The sequence below is a fragment of the Meles meles genome, chromosome 16, assembly GCF_922984935.1.
Source record: "Meles meles chromosome 16, mMelMel3.1 paternal haplotype, whole genome shotgun sequence".
NCBI lineage: Eukaryota > Metazoa > Chordata > Mammalia > Carnivora > Mustelidae > Meles > Meles meles.
In genome coordinates this window covers 25129983-25150696 of record NC_060081.1, presented here as the reverse complement: position 1 = coordinate 25150696, position 20714 = coordinate 25129983, and positions in this window count along the sequence as shown.

Here is a 20714-nt window from a genome sequence, read left to right as displayed (position 1 = left end):
CATCACTTAGACTTTTATTCTAAAATAGATGATTTTATGATGAAAATATTTGTTATTTTTAAAAGAATATGAAACTTCATTTTGAAACATTTTTTTGAAACTATTGTTTTTATAGCACAGATTTTATTAAAAGTGAGAGGGAAAAGGTGAGTGAATATTTCAGAAAAGCATAAACAAACCCGGTTTCATTTATTAACTACAGAAACACAGATTTTAATGAGTTTTAAATATTCATTCATTCATTTAACAAATATTTACTGAGTACCCAGTGTGAATAACAGTACATCGGTATCCTTGCCTTATCTATCTTTCATTAAGTAATCATCATTTTTGTAATTTTACTAATACGTTTTTGGCATCATTCTTCTTTGCTTGCAATTCAGATTTGGGGATGTTATTAAAAATTTATTTGGGGACATTAAAAAGAAAATGAAAGCAACCACATAAGCTCAACTCAGTGACAGTTGCAGTTGGCCCTGTCTATGAACGGAACATTGTTATATCCCAATGGATTGTGAGAAAGAGGTTACAATTACCAGCACACCTTCTTTCTCTCTCCCAAAAGGAGGATGCAAATAGGATCAGGAGAATTCATTTCGGGGAAAAAACACTGAGTCAGCTCAGATTGATTAAAAAGTAAAGTATTTCAAACTTCAGTATTCTATTATTAGTAACAAGTTAATTTCCACATACCTCACACTCTAATGAGGATAGCTGTGTTGGACAGTAACCAGTCATCAACACCTCAGTGTGAATGAAGATCTGAGAGTAGATTCTCGGAGAGGGAGTGAAGTAGTGAGAAGGAGAGAACAGTGGGTACTTGGAGCAGGGAGGGGACACCCCGGGGAAAAAACGTCTCTAACTTCCTAGTTTGCACAGGAACTCTGGTCTCTGGAATAACCTGCGTAGGTCCAAGTCCTGCTCTCCCCCAAATCATAGCAACTGAGTTCTTTACAATGACGATTCATATTTTACTAATACTAATTGCTATGATTACCATTACTAATTACCATGATGGAAAAGAGAAGACTGCCCCTTCTGAGAGTTTTTATAGATGGACGGTCATTATAGTGATCATTTGTGGTAAGTGTTTAAATACATTAAAGTGGATGCAGGAAGGTTGGAAATAAATATTGTTGCTATGGTTTTAAGATCTAAATAAAAGTAGTAGGTCCATTAGTACAATAGTTAAAATATGCTATAGTATATTGCACAATAGCTTTTACTACCAGAAGTATATAACGTATGATTTCTAAAAATTTCATAAAGAGCATATTTTCAAATCTGTATGCCAAAGATTATTCGATAAAGGGGGTACCTGTTTGAAAAAGAAAATACAGAAAAATAAAATCTCTATCTGACTCTTTATATAAAATCCATTTAGAAGGTCTAAAAATTTGAACATAAAATAAGTGAATCCATTAAATTCCAGAAGATAAACTGAGTGTGTATTTTTATAATCTTGGAGTAAGGAAGTTCTTTTCAAGCAGAAATTCTCAAAGGAAATTCTCAAATTCTCAACTGTCAGTTGGGGCTTTTTTTCTTTCTTTCTTTCTTTATAAGTTAAAAAGTCTCCACAGCAAAAATTAAAATATCTCCTTATTTTGCAGAAACAAGGTTGAAATAATACTGGGGGGAAATGTGCAATATTAATGACAAAAGAATATGAAAAAAATGCATAAAACACAATGACCATAATAAATTTTATATATAGGAACAAACAATACGATAAAAAATGGGCAAAGACTGGTATAAGGAGCTCAAAGAAGAAGCATAAATGTCCCCAAACTGTTGAGCCCAGTTAAGATGTGAAAGGGAGACAGTCTCCAGACCACCAGCCCACAGCCCCATTTTGCAGGGGGAAACTGAGTCTCAGAGAAATTCAGTGACCGGCCTCATGGCTGCCAGCCCATGAGAGGAGAATTAATTCAACTTTACCTTGAAAACAGTCTGTAGAGAACTTTATGTATCGAAAGTGAACGAAACAAGCTGAAGCTGTCACCCTCCGCGTTCAGACCTCTGTGCGTGGCTTCCAGAAGAACATCAGGGAGAACACGGGAAGCAAAGGGAGATCCCAGGGCCCCATTTGCACTCTCGTCTGCAGGGTGAGTGGGACCGAGCTCATTTGGCTTGGCTGCTCTTGCAGTGGCTTTCAGAGGCTCGGGATGTGAGACACTGAGTTAAAGAGACATTCCAGGTCAGCCCCCATTTGTCTGGATGACAACCTCCAGCCCAGCTCTGCTAAAGGTCACTGTCTGCAGGGCAAAGCCTTGCCAACTGATGGATGCAAAGACCAGACCTGCCATCCAGGACTGGACACTGATACAATGTGAATGGAAACTAAGAGGGCAGAGAAAGCAAAATCTGTGTACTCCTATTTGCTTTAGCTATTGCCTGGGGCAGAGGTTCCCTAAATCTGGCCTGCACACAACCTTGGCCATGGGAAATAATATTTTTAGGTAGTATACAAACTCATTTGAAATTATAACGGCCTTGTATTTGTTTCATTATGTATCCATACATAACCGGCCCAACAAAGTCATGATCCCACATATATGGTTTTTAAGGATAAGCCTGCAGTAAGTGTTTGGGTTAAATAAATGACTTCATTTAAAGAAAAATGCTGGGGGTGCCTGGCCCCCGCAGTAGGTGGAGCATGGGACTCTTGATCTCGGAATTGTGGGTTTGAAGCCCACGTTGGGTGTAGAGATTACTTAAAAATAAAATCTTTAAGGAAAGAAAGAACAATACTGAGTATTAATGGTGCAGGTGTTTGAACAGAGCAAAGATTGTGAATAAGGATTACCAATGGCTGAAGTATGTGTGATTTTTCTGCACCGGTTCTGGAAAGTACCACATTTTACAATGCCTGTCAACCCATGCACACATACATGTACACAGCTGTAAGAAAGACTTTGAGAGGGGCGCCTGGGTGGCTCAGTGGGTTAAAGCCTCTGCCTTCAGCTCAGGACCTCTGGGTCCTGGGATCCAGCCCCACATTGGGCTCTCTGCTCAGCGGGGAGCCTGCTCTCTCGATGGCCTTCTCTGTCTACCTGTGATCGCTGTCTGTCAAATAAATAGATAAAATCTTTAAAAAAAAAAAAAAAGACTTTGAGAAACAACTTGTATAGCTATACACGTGATGCCCTCTGGACCCTCAATTCATCTTTAACACCCGCCCCCCCCCAACCCCGGCCCTTGTCTTTCTCCTCCCCATAATCAATTGTCTTCAAGTTCTTCCTGTCAGTTCTGCTTCTTAAGGTTCTTTATTCATCCCTTTTTCCATCTCCAGGGCTTCCTTCCTGGTCTCTGCCCTCATTACCTTTCACGTGGACAATATCCTAGCTCATCTCCTTGCCTCCAATCCAGTTTTTCCTCCTTCGATCCACCCTCCACACTGTTGCCAAAAAGGCTTAAAAAAAAACAACAACAAAAAAAACCCCTCTGAGCTGATCCTGTTGTGCCCTAGTGCACAGGATTAAGTCCAAGCTTCTCAGTAAGACTTGAAAAGCACCTGGTTGCTTGTTCCTGCTGTCCCTTCCCAAATTCCAATCCTGGCAGAATCCGGACTAGAAACCCAGGTCTCTTGATTCTCAAACCTAGCGCTCTTCTCAGCATACCATGCTGCTCCTCAAAGAAGCTCTCCCTCTCGTTTCATTCCACAGGTGATATCTGTATAGCTAACTCTGACTTCCTGGCACCAGGAGTTTCTTCTCTTTTCTTTTTAAAAAGATTTTATTTATTTATTTGAGAGAGAGAGTAAGAAAAAGATCACAAGCAGAGGGAGAAGCAGACTCCCCTCTGAGCAGGGAGCCCGAGGTGGGACTCTGAAGTCAGACACTTAACCAACTGAGCCACCCAGGAACCCAGGCACCCTGGCACAGGGAGTTTTAAGTATACCTTGTCATGAAACAGAATGTCACAAAGTAGACCAGGCATAGACAAGGGTATTGTCTCCCTTATCCATTATGAATACATATGGTCATAAGTGATAGATGTGAATAAAAATGGAAAGTATCTATTAGGCAGGTGCCTGGCTGGCTCAGTCAAGATCATGGGACTCTTGATCTCAGGGTTGTGTGTTCGAGCTCCACTGTTGGGTGTAGAGATTACAAAATGATAATAATAATAACAACAAACTTTTAAAAAAAGTATCTGTTGGGCACAACAATTCACGCTGAGGACCACCGATACTGCTTAACGATTATGTAGGCCGTCTTCATTTTGCAATTTTTCCACAAGAAGCAGATGGTCTAGGGGCGCCTGGGTGGCTCAGAGGGTTAAGCCTCTGCCTTCTGTTCAGGTCATGATCTCAGGGTCCTGGGATCCAGCCCCGCCCACATCAGGCTTTCTGCTCAGCAGGGAGCCTGCATCCCTGCACCCAACCAACAACCCCCCCCCCCCCCCCCCCCCCCCCCCCCCCCCCCCCGCTCTGCCTACTTGTGATCTCTCTGTGTCAAATAAATAAAATCTTTGGGGGGGGGGGGAGAAGCAGTGGGCAGACAGTGGCCCATTCCTTAAATCCCAGTCTAGATTAGCCTGCTAGAGTCAGCAGAGTATAACCCCAACTCCCCACCCCCACTGATGTTAGGCTGGCCTCAGCCAATGGAATATTAGCTGACATGACACACAGAGGCTCCAAATGTATTTGCCTGTTCTGCCTTGACCTCTTGAACAGGTAACACCCTCTGCCAGGACAGCATGCCTCAGGTAGCCTTTGTCCTTTCATCCTGGGTCCGGAAACAGAACCAGGAGGAACCATTTATCTGACCCTCAGCCAAGAGTCCAGCCAAGAGTCCAGCCTCGCTCAGCCTGCTGGGTGGAGCCCAGCTGAGATCACACCAAGGCTGACCTGCAGACCCAGGACTAAGAAAAAGAAATGTGTCTTGTCCCCAGCCACGGAGACTTTTGAGGTGGGCTGCAGCGAGGCAAAAACTGACTAACCCCAAAGCAAACTGGGTTTTGTTTTCGTTTTTATCAAGCTAAAAATCAACTCCTCCTTTTCCTTTTGTGGATCACCTGCGGGGGGGGGGGGAGGGTAATAACGCTCACTTGACCTTCTGCTAGCCCCCAGCGTATTTCTGGGGCATCTCCCAGCATGCCGGTTGCATAATGCAGAAAGCTCCGCAGCCTCATTCTCACATTAGCCTGACAAGAAAGTAAATTAGGACTGTTAACACTCCTGCGCTCCCTCCCCCACTGAAGTCCCTGCCAAGCCCAAAGTAAAACAGAAAATCTGGTGGCCCTGTGTTTGAATTGGCGTGGCCATGCCACCGCTTCTCCTTTCAGAAACTGCCAGCTGTTTTGTCGGGGTCTCCAGCGCTGGGGATCCTGCCCCACTAGTTTTAAGCCATGATTTTTTTTCCAGCAGGAAAAAGGAGTCCAAGGAGGAAGCCATGCAGCAAGGGTCAACGCCACGACGTCCAAAGGCCCGGATCACACAGACCTCGTTTTCCTCTAGCCGAGGTCACTGAGTACCGTCCTTGCTCCCTGTTTGGGCTCCTCCGTGTTTTTCTTCCCCTCCCCGGGGCTGCCCACCTTGAGCCGGTTGTCACCAAGTTCTAACAGCGGGCGGAGGTGCGCTTCCCCGCCGCCCGGAGCCTCTGCGCCATTGCAAACGCTCTCCTCCAGGTGGCAGTAGAGAGCCGCTCCCCGCCCGGCAGCTTACGTCACCTTGTTTACCCGGCTCCGGGTCATTTTTAGATCTAAGATCACAGGATGTTAATTGGGCCAATGATTTCCCATTCGTTTTGGCAAAACGCCCTTCTTGTGGGCGTCCGGACAAGCACGATGTCCTTCTTGACAATGAAATTTTGCTGCGGGGAGTATTTACTTGCAAATACTTGGAATTTCTTCTTTAGGAGATGCGAAACCTGCGCATTGGTAGGTGCTATGGGCTTGTTTTGGGGTCATTTTAGATTTGGAGCCCGAATGAGGGGGCATGAACTAGGGAGAGTGGGGAGGCCAGATACTACAGTGGTATCTGGGTGACATCTCCAGAGTCATCAGAGAGCCCGCAGGAGGTGTCTGCCTTTCGCACTTCCCTTTCCCCTTTATAAAATAATCACCCAGCAGGAAAACATTTGGACTTTGGAACTTGGAGGAATAAGGAAAACAGCTGATTTGGCCAATCTGTGTCCTGATTCACTGTTGGGGGACACCTTGAAGCTCTGGGCCTCCCAGAAGCACCTGCCTCAGATGCCCTCGCGCAGGAATTGGATCTGAACGTCTCATAGATCCCACATTTCACAGGCTGGAACTTTTCAAGCCAACAACAACAAGCATTGCTTATTTCTTACTCCCACGCTACCCAGCTACTGATGAGGACAGGTGAGGCCCAGAGGACTAAAGGGCCTAGCTCACTCTCTCATCTCTAGGCCTGGGTCGTTTGAGCACCCGTAAAACATCAGAAGCCTTGGAGTTTCTGCTCCTTCCGCGCCAGCTTTGGTGGGTAGAGGATGGAAGGTTCCAGAGTTCGCCGATGACTGTGCATGAGGCAAAATAAACAAATAGAAGTCCTCAGTTACACAATCCTTTACAAGAAGAGGGTAGACACATCATATGCTCAAGGAAAGCAAGAGAAAATCTATACTGTTAAAAATAAATGAGCCTCAAAGTTTTTTTAAATGCCTGTTCCTCTCTGTCCACCTCCCATCTCATCCTTTTAGCACTCCTGCTGCTGCATGTAGAAAGTGCCTCCCGGAGAGGGCAGAGTCCCTCTCCCTCAGGTCCTTCTGCAGCCCCCTGGAGTGATGGCATCGGCCTGGAGAGATAGATGGTTTTCACGTGGGCAGAAAGGGAAGGAAAATTCTCTTCAGGTCGAGGCAACAACCATTTCTTGAGCACCTGATCTGTGTCAGCTACTCAGGCGGGCAATATAAGGTTATAAAAACAAGGAAAGTCACGGTTCCCTGCCATTGCAGAACTTTGTGTTTTCGTGGTGTTTATCTTCATAGGGAATTTTCATTCCTTTTGGCAAGCACATGCTGAGAGAAGCTCTGAAAGAGATTTACAATAGAAAAGAAGGATGTCAGGTAAGTAGTTTGGAAAAGCATACTTCCACTTGGGTATCTACTTAAGGGGGGGGGGCGCTTGGGTGGCTCAGTCAGCTAAGTGTCTCCTTTCCGCTCAGGTTGTGACCACAGGGTCCTGGGATCGAGCCCCGTATCAGGCTCCCTGTTCGGCGGGAGAGTCTGCTTCTCCCTCTCTCTCTGCTGCTCCCCAGCTTGTGCTCTCTCTCTCTCTCTCTCTCAAATAAATCAATAAAACCTTTAAAAAGTGGGTTGGGAACAGGGTTTGGCAACAATGGTAGATCTTGGTGGACAATGGGACCCAGCATCCCAGGCATTCTGGGGCTCTAAGGAGATGGAGGGAGGTGGAAAGAGGAAAGAGGGAGACACTTGCTCAGGGTCAAATGGTGCATCGAAGGGCAAGGATTTGAACCATGGAATTCTCCAGAGAAGGTTCAGGAATAGGGAGCATAACATAGCTGCCTCCAGTAGGAGCATTCCCTAGAGCTGCTTGCTATTGGACACGATGCAGGCCCACCTTCGGTTGCCTGCATCTGTGAATAGGAGGTGATATCCAAATAGGAAAAAACAAATGGCCCCAGGACCACTTATCACCCATAAACTCGCTTTTCTATTTTTATTTTTTTTAAGATTTTATTTATTTGACAGAGAGACACAGCAAGAGAGGGAACACAAGCAGGGGGAGTGGGAGAGGGAGAAGCAGGCTTCCCACAGAGCAGGGGGCCTGATCCAGGGCTGGATCTTAGGATCCTAGGATCGTGACTGGAGCCAAAGGCAGTCGCTTAACGAGTGAGCCACCCAGGTGCCCTTTTAAATGCCCCGTGTCATGAACCTGGTTGATAATTCAGATCTATCCTGATCACAGGGCAGAGCCAACGGAGAGAAAGCAAACAATGAAATTTTTCAAATGTTTAGGGTTATACGAAATTTAAAGGAGATTCTAAAGAACTTTTTAATGGTTAGCTTTGAAACAAATAGAGCCTTAGCATTAAAAAAGCATATGGATTAATAAATTATAAGCGAAGAATTTTATAACCTTGCAACCACCCATGAAAGGAGAGAGAACGGTGCCAGCGATCCCAGCAAGAACTTTTTAAGCCGCAGTAACTGCTTCAGGCTACAAGGACGGAGGAGCGGACAGGTCACTTGGAGGATGTTTGGAAGCCTCCAGGGGACAGATGACCCTCCAGCCATCAGCCAAGCAGTATTTATGGACTACATCTCATGCTGCCACAAACAACGTATAGGGCCTCCCCCCACACACATTTTGCCTGAGGGAGGTGAGGGAGGAAAGTTATTGAGTACCTACTGTATGCTAAGTGCTTTCTTTGTGTTATCTCTAATTGAGATCCACTAAGCATGAATGCTCACTATAACTTTGTGAGGTTGGGGTTACAATCCCCACGTGACAGATGAAAAAACTGATGCATAGAGAGGTCAGGTAACTTGCGCAGGGTCCCGTGGCCTGTAAGAGGCAGTTGGGACTTGAAGTCAGGCAGCCTGGCTCCAGAGCCCCCACGTTCTTCACCACCACCCTCGCTAAGTTGGTTATGTGCTAGATACTTCTGTTTGCCCTTCAAGATCCACTCTCCATTCTTCCCTACCCTGGTCTGTGCTACAGAACTTGCCAGTGGCTTCCCTTGCTCGCCCTTTGGCTTCAGGTTGGGTTTAGCCAGCGGGTGTCCCAGATGGGAGAACAGAGGGAAGAGGAAGGGGAAGTGGGAGGGTGGCCCGGGTGGGCCTGGCTGTATCCCTTTTCTCGTGGTGGCCGCTCTGGTCAGGTCGCTCTAAGCACACAGGCGGCGGCTACAGGTTTCGGTGACCACACCGCCCCTCGCCCCTTTAGGTCTTGGGGTGGGGTGGTCAAGTAGCTGTTACTTCTTGCCCTGCCTCTGTGGTTTCCCTGCATCCTGCCCACACCTTTGTAAATAGCCCCTTTATTCAACTTTCTTCAAATTACCCAACTCGAGTGTGCCATCTGTTTCCTGCCCGGGTCTGGCCTGATATAAATAGGAAGGCAGGAAAGCAGCAGCTCTGAGTCCTCTCTCCCTGCATGGGCAGCTTTCCTCATGGGTACGGGACCAGTCACAGATGAATCAGAATGACCTCTCCTTGCAAGGGCTCTGGGATGTTCTGTGGGGGGGAGAGGGGGTTCTGGCACTGCAGAGTGAGGTTGAGCCCCACCCCCGCCCCTGACTTAGGGCCTTCTGAGACACAATAAGCCACAAGGGTTCTGTTGGCAGAAAGGATCCTAGGCCTTCTGGGAGGAGGGCTAAAGAGAAGAAACAGAATTGGGTGGGGCAAAGTGGGGGTGGGGGCGGATGGGCTAGGGAGTGGAAGAGGTGGGTTCTGGAAGCCAGGTAGGCTCTGGAAGCCAGATGGCCTGGGTTCAAATCCCAGCTCCGCCACCTACAGATGTATGACCTCTGGCAGTTCACTTAACATTCCCATGCCTAACTTTCCCCCTTTGTAAGGTTGGACAATAAGAGTAAATGAGTCCATGAATCCAAATGGCTGGCCCATATTCCGGGTTTTATTACTGAGGGAGATCAGGCCTTTGAAAATGTTCAACCTTTGAAAAATACAGAGCAGATTCAAGGGCTGGAACCCTTGGGGACGATGCACTGGGAAATCAGAAAGCAAACCCTGAAGCAGGTTGCCACAGCTTGGATCCCAGGACCAGCATGGAAAGCTAAGGGAGGCATGGAATCCTCCCAGTACTTCTTGGCCCTGCCCTTGATTAGGCTGCCACTTGAGGGCACACAGAGCAGATGTCCATCAGAAGACCAGAGCAAGTGAAGTTGCCAGAAAGATCTCACGCTGGGAGGACCAAGTTCCCCCCACTGCTCCTTCCTAAAGGCTCCCCTTCTGTAAACATCGCTGCTCTTTCCAGCATTGTCAGTTTCTCCCTCTGGAAAGGAGTAGTCTCATCGGCATACAATGATGCTCTAATACGTTGGGAGGCCTGGGTGGCTCAGTGGGTTAAGCATCGGCTTCTGCTCAGGTCATGATCCCAGGGTCCTGGAATCGAGTCCCCCCGCATCTGGCTCCCTGCTCAGCAGGGACTCCCTCTACCTGCCGCTTTGCCTGCTTGTGTGCTCTCTCTCTCCCTTAACAAATAAATAAATAAGATCTTTTGAAAGAAAGACGCTCTAATGTCTCTTATCTTAAATTCTTCTTCAATTTCACAACTTCCGTTTCTCTGGTCCCATAGCAAAATTCCTTCTGAGAGTTGTCTGTGAACACTTCTTCCCTCCTGTTCTCTCCTCAATGGATCCATTAGCATCTCAGCCCCAAATTGTTCTCCCAAGCCACTCTTCTCAGTCACCAATAACCTCCACATTGCTTCATCTAATGTCACCTTTTTATCTCTCTCAACCTCCCAGCCGCATATGGCCCACTGGGACAACACTCTGTGTTGACACATTTTCTTGCCTCAGTTTCCGAGGATCTGCAGAGATCCCTCCAGCCTCTCCGGGTTTGTCAGTGTGCTGGGCCAGCAAGCCTACTCCTCAAGAGCTCTTGGGGTGTGTAGTATGGAGAGATGAGCTCATTTAGCAGTTCTTCACAGCGCTCAGGAAATGTGAGGAAACTTCCATCTTCGCTGATCATTGGAAGCATGAGGCTGATGGGAGTTGGAAAGGGGAAGATAGCCAGGGAGAAACAGGGGTAGATGGTGCAGGATGAACTCCGTCATCCCACCCCACAGCCCTGGCAGCTCACAACAGTCAGATGCTGACATTCATCTTTGCATTTTTATGGTCAACTGGCCCTTATTACTCCTGTTTTACAAGGGAAGAAAATGGAAGCAGGGAGGAGGAGGAATTCATTCATTTTCTCGGTCAGGGTCATATGAGGCGAGGCCATGCCCCAACAGGGCTCTGCGCAGAAGCCTTCACCCTTCCCCACTCATGTCCTATAGGGTCTCCAGAACATAAAACTCAATCTATAGTACATTCCAGACCTTTGCCAGAATCCTCTCTTGAGCAAACCCAGAGCAGACTTGGGACCAGCGTGTAGTCCAAGAACTTAGCATCACTATTCTTTGTCGGTCCTGGGTGCCTTGTTTTTGTGTACTGGAGGAAAGTGTTAGGGCAAAGAGTGGATGGGAATGGATGAGACAAACACAGGAAATCACTCTTTTTAATCTTGTCTTCAGAGACCACATCACGAGGATGAGAGGATGGAGTGAGAAATACTTGAGAGAAGCCAGTGGTGGTCTTCAGCCTTCATACATTGTGTCATGGCCAAGTTTGCAGGATCAGTCTGGAGCTCGAGTGGCAAAATATCTGAGGGTTTCCCATTCCTCCTTCTTGCTTGAAGCAGCATCTGGAGTCCCTGGTAAGGAATGTTTCGGGTGAGGATGGTGGTTTCATTCCCCATTGAGGCAGTTTTAGGAGATGGGTTTTCCATTCCTTCCATCCCACACCCTTGAGCCAAGTAGCCTTCCTTGTCCTCATCTCTTGCTCCATGTCTTTGGGAAGCTAATGAGAAATAGAATGTAGAGTAAACTCAGTTGGTTGGGTGTCCAACACTTGGTTTTGGCTCAGGTCACGATCTCAGGGTTGTGAGATCAAGTACTGTGTGGGACTCTGTGCTCAGCAGGGGAGTCTGCTTGAGATTCTCTCCCTCTGCCTGTCTCCCTACTCATGCATGCTCTTCCTCTCTCTCAAATAAATAAATAAATCTTTTTTAAAAAATTAAAGAAGAAATAGAATGTAGAGAAAAGCATGGAGTCGTATTAGATGTGCGTTTGACTGTGAGCTGCATAGTCACCAGTGATCTCCATGTGCTCTGAGCCTCAGTTTCCCTATCTTTGAAATGCAAATAATAAAAATCACCTCGTGGAGTTATTGCGGGGATCAGAGTCAATGTTCATATGGTTTCTAAACATGTGCATGGTTGGTACTTGGTAAGCAGTGGCTGGTATGATAAAGGGCCCACTAAGCTAGGCATTTACCTAAATCCTTTTCTATACCAAAAAAAAAAAAAAATCTGGCGAGTCACTTCTTTCAACTGGGATGCTTTCAACTCTAAGTGCAGACAATCCAACTGAACTTAAGAGTAAGGAAAATGGGGGTGCCTGGGTGGCTCAGTGGGTTAAGCCTCTGCCTTTGGCTCAGGTCATGATCTCAGGGTCCTGGGATTGAGCCCCGCATCGGGCTCTCTGCTCAGCAGGGAGCCTGCTTCCCCCTCTTTCTCTGCCTGCCTCTCTGCCTACTTGTGATCTCTGTCTGTCAAATAAATAAATAAAATCTTCGGGGGAAAAAAAAAAGAATAAGGAAAATGTATCCTCTGCTTAAGAAATCCCGAGGCAGCCTCAGGGAGGACTGACCTGTAGCTTAACAATGTCATAGAGTCTAGATGTTCTTCCATCTTATCTCCCTCCTCGGCCTGTCTGCTCTATTCCCCAGTTGTCTTCCTCATGCTTTCAAGATAATGGGCACAGTTCTAGATGTCACTTAGAAACACAACCACATCCGACAGTGGGAGAGGACCATCTCTTCCTGTGTGTGCCTGTTTAAGCAAGGAGATCTTTCTGAGAATCCAGCCAGCATACTTCTCATTTCTCATCAACCAGAATGATTTCATGTGCTTTTGTTTGAACAAGAAGACAATCACTGCAATTGGTTGTTTCAGTCAACTTCTATTCCTGATGCAGGAGGGATGGCTATTGGATAGACAACCAACCAATGGTCTGCTCCGCTGTTTAACAACATCCCCAAAAAAAGGTTTATGAAGCACCTACTAATACCTATTGAGTGCACAGGCTTTGGAGGGAATGACCTCATAGCTTAATGTCAACCACTGCAAATTTAGAATGTTAAATGCTGGAGATTTTGACTCACGGAGAGGAGATGCTCAGGAAATGTCCTCTGAAGCAAGGAGCCAAAGGACAAGGTGGAGGTGGCCGGGCTGGGTTCATTCATGGCCAGGAAGCACCATCTTGGAAGCAGGGCTCGCCAAGAAGGTGAGGGAGTTCCCCAAACTTCAAGCTGGCACCCGGCTCCCAATTACGTTTCCAGAATTATTAGCTTTGATTCTGTGAGAAAGGAGCACATCAAAGCCAGAATCCTATGAATTAAAATGTTGACTAATCAAGCTAATTATAGTTCAGTCATCTGAATTTTCACACAATGAGCCCGAGTTCTCATGAAAGCCTGCTCTCGGGCAGGAGGAGGCTTTGATGATGAAGCAGCTGTTTATGTCTCAGACCCAGTGGCCAGGGACTCCGTACTGGACTGCCTTCTGCCCACTTAAAGCTCTCTTGGGTTCTACTCCAGCTTTCTTGAAAGCTGAAGCAAGCTCAGGTGAGGGGGAGATTATAAAGATGTGGGGAACTAGAGTCTCCTCCCCGGAGAAAAATCTAACTGGCGTGTCAGAATGTCAGGATGAGATTCTTCTCGTTTTCAATTTTATTCCGGATTTAAAAATACTTAGGTAATTTGCATAGCCTAATTATACTTTAGGGAGAAACTTCTCCCTTAACGTGTCTCGGTTATCAGATGCAGAATGGTATATAATAAATTTTAATCACTGTTTAGATGTTCTTTGCTGCAGAGTTAGTAATATGGACTAGGCCTAAATCTTTGATGAGCTACCAACGACAGTGTTTGATTGTCACGACTGAGGAGGAGGGATGCCACCAGCATGTTGTACTTGAGGCCAGGGACACTGCTAAACATCCCACCATGCGCAGTGTAGACCCCTGGGACAAAGAATTATCTGACGCAGAACGTTAGTAGTGCTGAGATTAAAGAACCCGGTGTAAAGCGTGAAGGTCCATTCAACACCGGTCATGCACTCAAGGTCTCAGCAAGTTTGCTTAAATAGTGTCACCTGCCACCCAGAGACCTGTTTTGGCAAGTTCTTTCACATTGTACATTTCTGCAAGAGAGCTGGGAATAAAGAAATGGATGGAATCCATGGCAATCATAGTCTCAAGTCTTAGGGCCTGTATGCGGGCTCTTCAGATGGTACTTGGTGAATAACGATGATGTATATGGATGCTTGGGGCCCCCGATCAGGCACTCTTCTTGTGTGGACAGTTAGAGGCAGATCTATAGAATATGGTCCACTCAGTATGTCTCCAAACTACCTCTTCTTTTTTCTTTTTTGAGATTTTTTTACTTATTGGGGTGCCTGGGTGGCTCAGTAGATTAAAACCTCTGGCTTTGGCTCAGGTCATGATCCCAGGGTCGTAGAATCGAGTCCCACATCAGGCTCTCTGCTCAGCGGGGAGCCTGCTTTCTCCCCCTCTCTGCCTGTCTCTCTGCCTGCTTGTGATCTCTGTCTGTCAAATAAATAAAATTTTAAAATCTTTTTTTAGAAATTTATTTATTTATTTGAGAGAGAGCCCTCGAGAGAGCATGAGAGGAGAGAAGGTCAGACGGAGAAGCAGACCCCCCATGGAGCTAGGAGCCTGTTGTGGGACTCCATCCTGGTACTCTGAGATCATGACCTGAGCTGAAGGCAGTCGCTTAACCAACTGAGCCACCCAGGTGCCCCCTCTTTTTTTTTTCTTAATCTATTTTTTTAAAGATTTTATTTATTGGGGTGCCTGGGTGTCTCAGTGGGTTAAGTGGCTGCCTTTGGCTCAGTCGTGATCCCAGGGTCCTGGGATGGAGCCCTGCATCGGGCTCTCTGCTCAGTGGGGAGCCTGCTTCTCCCTGTCCCTCTGCCTATGGCTCTGCCTACTTGTGCTCTCTCTCTCTGTCAAGTAAATAAATAAAATCTTTTTAAAATTTATTTATTTATTTATTTATTTGACAGAGAGAGAGAGATCACAAGTAGGCACAGAGGCAGTCATCGGGGGGGTAGGGGGAAGCAGGCTCCCTGCTGAGCAGAGAGTCCGATTCAGGGCTCGATCCCAGGACCCTGGGATCATGACCTGAGCCAAAGGCAGAGGCTTTAACCCACTGCGCCACCCAGGTGGCCCCAAACTACCTCATTTTAAAGGAAGTTTTAATTCATTCTCTTGTAAATACTACAGAATCAATAATAGGTTTTAAAATTATGCAAGATCTAGGTCGGAACTAAGGACCCTTTTTATTCAACTTAACTGTTTATCAAACTGTGCATAAATCAACTAAGGGAGGTTTAGGCCTTCCTCTTGCTTCCTGACTGTCCTTGTTATCCAGTATATTTAGAGCTTGAAGTTCATTTGTCTTTTCAACATACTTTTACCTGAAAAGATATTCTGTTCTGTCTTGTCCTTTTGGAGCAACACCACTTAAAAATTGTTTTAACGGGGCATCTTGGTGACTCAGTTGGTTAAGCAACTGCCTTTGGCTCTGGTCATGATCCGGGAGTTCTGGGTTCGAGTCCCGCATCGGGCTCCCAACTCCACGGGGAGTCTGCTTCTACCTCTGACCTTCTCCCCTCTCATGCTCTTTCTCTCAATTTCTCTCTCTCAAATAAATAAATAAAATCTTTTAAAAAATCTTTTAACGAACACATGCATGTAATTTTAAAAGTCAAGTAATAGGGGTGCTGGCTGGCTCAGTCTGTTAAGCAACTGCCTTTGGCTGAGGTTACGACCTTGGGGTCCTGGGATTGAGCCCCACTTCGGGTTCTCTGCTCAGTGGGGAGTCTGCTTCCCCTCTGCCTCTCCATTCCTCCCCACCTCATTCTCTCACTCTCTCAAATAAAAAAATAAAATCTTAAAAAAAAAAAGTCAAATAATACTAAAAGTCCAGCGAACTGTGGCAGTCTCCTTCCTCATTCCGTCTTACATCCCTAAGTCTTCCTGTTTTTTTTTCTGGTGTGGACACATTGCCATATTTTAAATAATCCACATAGGCCATTCTCTTTCAGTTCCTGTATTGGTAAATGAAGATTTAGTGCTCTTTTCAGCCATCCCTTCCCTAGTCCTCCCTACATCATCATATTATAATTTTTGGTTAATTTGGTGTTTGGTGTTTACATTATTACACATGTGCAAAGAAAGCAGAGCATAGTAGTGTACTATTATTTTTCTTTGTTACTTTTGTTTTTCCTGATATTAACGATTACCTTGTTTGTTCACTAGCAGCAACTACTTTAAATTTCTTTCTTTGCAGTACCTTTGGTCAAAAGTATTACACTTGTGACCTAATTTCTTTTTGCAGAGGCCAAATTTAGCTGACATTCTGAGTTTCCAGCCCCCAAATGCCCTCTAACTCAGGACTCACTAAAGAAGGAGACTCTGCCTAAGATGCAGCCCTTTTCCCATCGTTGGCTTTATTTTCCCCAAATGGTCCATTCTCCAGTCACAGCTTTTTATCTCCATTATCCCCATTTATCTCCATTTAAGAGCCTAGCTCCTGGGGCACCTGGCTGGCTCAGTCAGGAGAGCATGATACTCTTGGTCTCGGGGTTGTAAAGTCAAGCCCCTTGTTGGGCATAGAGTTTACTTAAAAAGAAAGAGGGATGCCTGGGTAGCTCAGTCAGTTAAGCGTCTACCTTCGGCTCAGGTCGTGATTCTAGGGTCCTGGAATCGAGCCCTACATCGGGCTCCTTGCTCAGTGGGGAGCCTGCTTCTCTCTCTGCCTGCCTCTCCACCACACAAGTAAATAAAAATATTTTTTAAAAATTAAGTTGTTGCCCATCAGAAAAAAAGTTAAAAAGAAAAAGGAAAGAAAGAGAGAGAACCCAGCTCCAGCTCACCTTCTGTGGCTTCTTGCAAGGGGCCACATAATGGCAAATACTGAACCCTCGACACTATGGTCTCCCCAGTCACAGAGCTGAGATGGGTTGTTAAAGAGCTAACAGTGGGGGCACCTGGGTGGCTCAGTGGGTTAAGCCTCTGCCTTCGGCTCAGGTCATGGTCTCAGGGTTCTGGGATCGAGCCCCATATTGGGCTCTCTGCTCAGCGGGGAGCCTGCTTCCCTCTCTCTCTCTCTGCCTGCCTCTCTGCCTACTTGTGATCCCTCTCTGTCAAATAAATACATAAATTCTTTAAAAAAAAAAAAAAGAGCCAACGGTGGTTTCTTCAGAAGGTCTTAGGGACCAACACTGGCTCCAGCACAGGTGATCACTACTGAATTTGTACTAAAGACACATTTCAGCCTTCACAGATAGCTGCCTCTAAAACCTCTCACTTTTCTCATTTTTGGCTCTATACTGTTGCGAGCGGCCCTTTGGATCCACGACCTTTTGGCTGCCTAACAGTCTTGGACGGTGCACAATGCAGGAGTTTGTTTAGAATGGCGGCAAACCGGCAGCAACCCTCTCTGGTTTCTGCTTTCACTGAACATGGTCCACCATACTCCCAGGATTCACTGCCCTGCTCCTCGTCCTCTCTACAAGGTTCGGGGCTAGAACCCCGGTCTTCCTGCCCCCAGGGCTGAGTGGGTCTGTCCTAGAAGATGAGGACTCCAGTGTCGAAGAGAGAGAACCTCATTAAAAATGTGCATGGAGAGGCGCCTGGGTGGCTCAGTGGTTTAAGCCGCTGCCTTCGGCTCGGGTCATGATCTCGGGGTCCTGGGATCGAGTCCCGCATCGGGCTCTCTGCTCTGCAGGGAGCCTGCTTCCCTCTAACTCTCTCTGCCTGCCTCTCTGCCTACTTGTGATCTCTCTCTGTCAAATAAATAAATAAAATCTTTAAAAAAAAATGTGCATGGATGGGGCGCCTGTGTGGCTGAGTTGGTTAAGCGACTGTCTTCAGCTCAGGTCATGATCCTGGAGTCCCGGGATCGAGGCCCACATCAGGCTCCCTGCTCAGCAGGGAGTCTGCTTCTCCCGCTGACCTCTCTTCTCTCATGCTCTCTCTCTCTCTCTCTCAAATAAATAAAATCTTTTTTTAAAAAAATGTGCAGGGGCACCTGGGTGGCTCAGTGGGTTAAAGCCTCTGCCTTCAGCCCAGGTCATGATCCCAGGGTCCTGGGATCAAGCCCCATATCGGGCTCTCTGCTCAGCAGGGAGCCTGCTTCCCCCACTCTCTCTCTACCTGCCTCCCTGCCTACTTGCGATCTCTGTCTGTCAAATAAATAAATAAAATCTTAAAAAAAAAAATGTGCATGGTTCAATTCATGCAAAGGAAAGGCCTACACCAGCAGAGGATCTCCACCAGAAGAGGTCCTCTCCCGAAGGGTGCTGGCCTCTCGAGGAGCAAATAGCAGTTTCCGGACTTAGCTGATTCAGCCCTGGCCTGCCTGCTCCTGGAAGATGCTTGATCATGTCAGCTTCCTGGCTTTAGTAGGCCATGCTCAAGTCTATTCCTGTACCCTCACTTGTGGAATTTCTTGCCATCCAAACTGAGCAGTCGGAGAAGGAAGTCAAGCACTCTCTGCTGGAAAACCCTGGAGCATCCCGATCTCTCCCCAGACTCAGGGACCCCTCCTGCTAACAGAAAGACGGATGCCAAAGCCTGGCCTGGGATCTTTTCCTGAAATACAGCCCTGCTTTCTACTCCTGCATCTCTGCTCAATTCTGCACAGAGAACAAAGGGATTTTTATGGAGGCAGACACACCCCACATTCCTAGTTTACAGAATTTATTTTTAACCAGAACTGCATTTAGAACTATGTGAGCAACCATACTAGTAATAATAGACGGAAGAGGAGAAGTGCGTGTGGATTCATCTTCCTGGGTTTGGGTGGCTCCAGTTAATATTTAAAATGGTCTCAAGTTCTCGAAGCACACACTGACTGATGGAGGAGGCGCTGAGGAGAGAGCCAGGTGGGAGTGGGAAAACTGACCTAGGATTAAAAATTAATGGTACTGAATTTTTAAATTAGATCGTTGAAGGCAGATGGTTATGAATTTTAATATGATTTCGTATTTAACTTTTTTTTTTTGAGGAGATTTAAACTCTATTATTCACCAACGAGGCAATTGATGAACTCACATTTCGGTTTTAATTCTACCTCATCACAAGTAGAATTACAGGGCTGGAAACACTCTACCAATCATCCTCCATTGGAAAGAACCACACCCAAAGCCAGCCAGGGCAACAGGGATCCCTAGCACATTTTTTAAGACTTCTAATTTAAGGTGTTCTATGGCCAGTCTCCCTTGGGAGCAAATTCTGGTGTTCCACTTTCCCATTCTGTCAGCCCGGCTGTGCTTCCTCTTTCCCTGCTCCGGGGGTGCTGCGTAGACGGAGGAAACACCACCCTTAACCCAGGCTCCGTTAGCCCCAGCCTTGACCCCTCTGGGGGCCCAAAGGCCTGTTCTTAGGGCTTTGGCCACAGCCCTTGGCCAAAGGGGGAGAATGGTTGACAGAGAGGGCCCTTCCTGCTTAGGGTATAGGAACTAACCTGATTTCAGAGGCTGGTCCCACAACAGTGTTCAGTCTATGTCAGGGCCCAAAGAGAAAAGAAAGGCTGGGCAAGGAGTGGTACAGTAGGGTCCTCTTTATATGGTGTTAGAGGACAGGGACACAGTCCAGCAGCCGCAGGAATGCAGGGATTGGAGCCAGTAGGGACGTGGTCTTGGAAGAGCTGAGCTTTCGTAAAGGGTATCAGCAAAGGGATGAGGGCACAGAGAAGAGTACGCTTTCTACTGGGCAAAAAAAATTGGCAAGAAAAAGACCAGGTATCAGAACCCTGGGTAAACAAGCTGGAGAATGATTACCAGGTTCTGGGGGGAAGGTGAGATCTCTTCTAGGAGCTGCTGTGGGTGCAGTTCCCCATACCACTCTCTCCAGACGCCTTATTACATCTTTGGAATTGGTGACCATTTTGACGACTTCTTGTTTTATTTTATTTTATTAAGATGTTATTTATTTGACAGACAGAGATCACAAGTAGGCAGAGAGGCAGGCAGAGAGAGGAGGAAGCAGGTTCCCTGCGAGCAGAGAGCCCGATGCGGGACTCGATCCCAGGACCCCGAGATCATGACCCGAGCCAAAGGCAGAAGCTTTAACCCACTGAGCCACCCAGGCACCCCGACGACTTCTTAGTTTAGATCTCCAGCCTATACCCCTTTCCTGGACTCCAGACCTTCGTATACAGCTGCCCACTGGACCCCTACACTTACATGTCCAAAGAAACTCACCAGCTTTCCCCCAAACCATTCCTCTTCCTATGATCTTTGTCCCAAGGAAAGCACTTATTCTTGACTCCTCCTTCTTCTCACCTGCCATATTTGGATCTCTTGTCCCATCCAGTTACATCTGCCTTCTGAATAGCTCCTCATTTTCTCCCCTCATATTCATTGCAAAAATCTTAATTCTGGTCAAAATCAGCTCTCGCTAGAATTTTACTGCAGTCTCTTAATCTGTTCTGCGTGCATGTCCTTTGCCCATCCTTCCTCCTAAATACTACTTTGATTCTATCTCTTTTACTTAAAATCCTTTACCTGGTGCCCATTGCCCCCAGGATAAAGTGCAAAACCTGTTAGTGTGACCTAAAGACTCATGACCTGCCCCACTTGCTGCCCATCATCACCTCGTGCCCCTTTGCCACATTGGCCCGCAGCTGTACTGACCTTCCGGCAGGTCCCTGAGGAAGCCCTCATTTCTCTGGACTCCATGGCTAGGTACATGAAGTTCTCGCTTTCTTCATTTGGGTCGCTTTTGCTCATCTTTTGGGACTCAGTTCAAAGGATCATCTTCTCGAAAATTCCTACTCTTTCTGGTATTCCTCCACCTGCTTCCACAGCCCCCAACTCCCTCTGTCCTCCTGCTTGTCTCCTGTCTGGATCTTCCGGACCAGGCTTGTGAACACCTCAGCCAGAAAGCAGGTCTTTTTCCCCGAG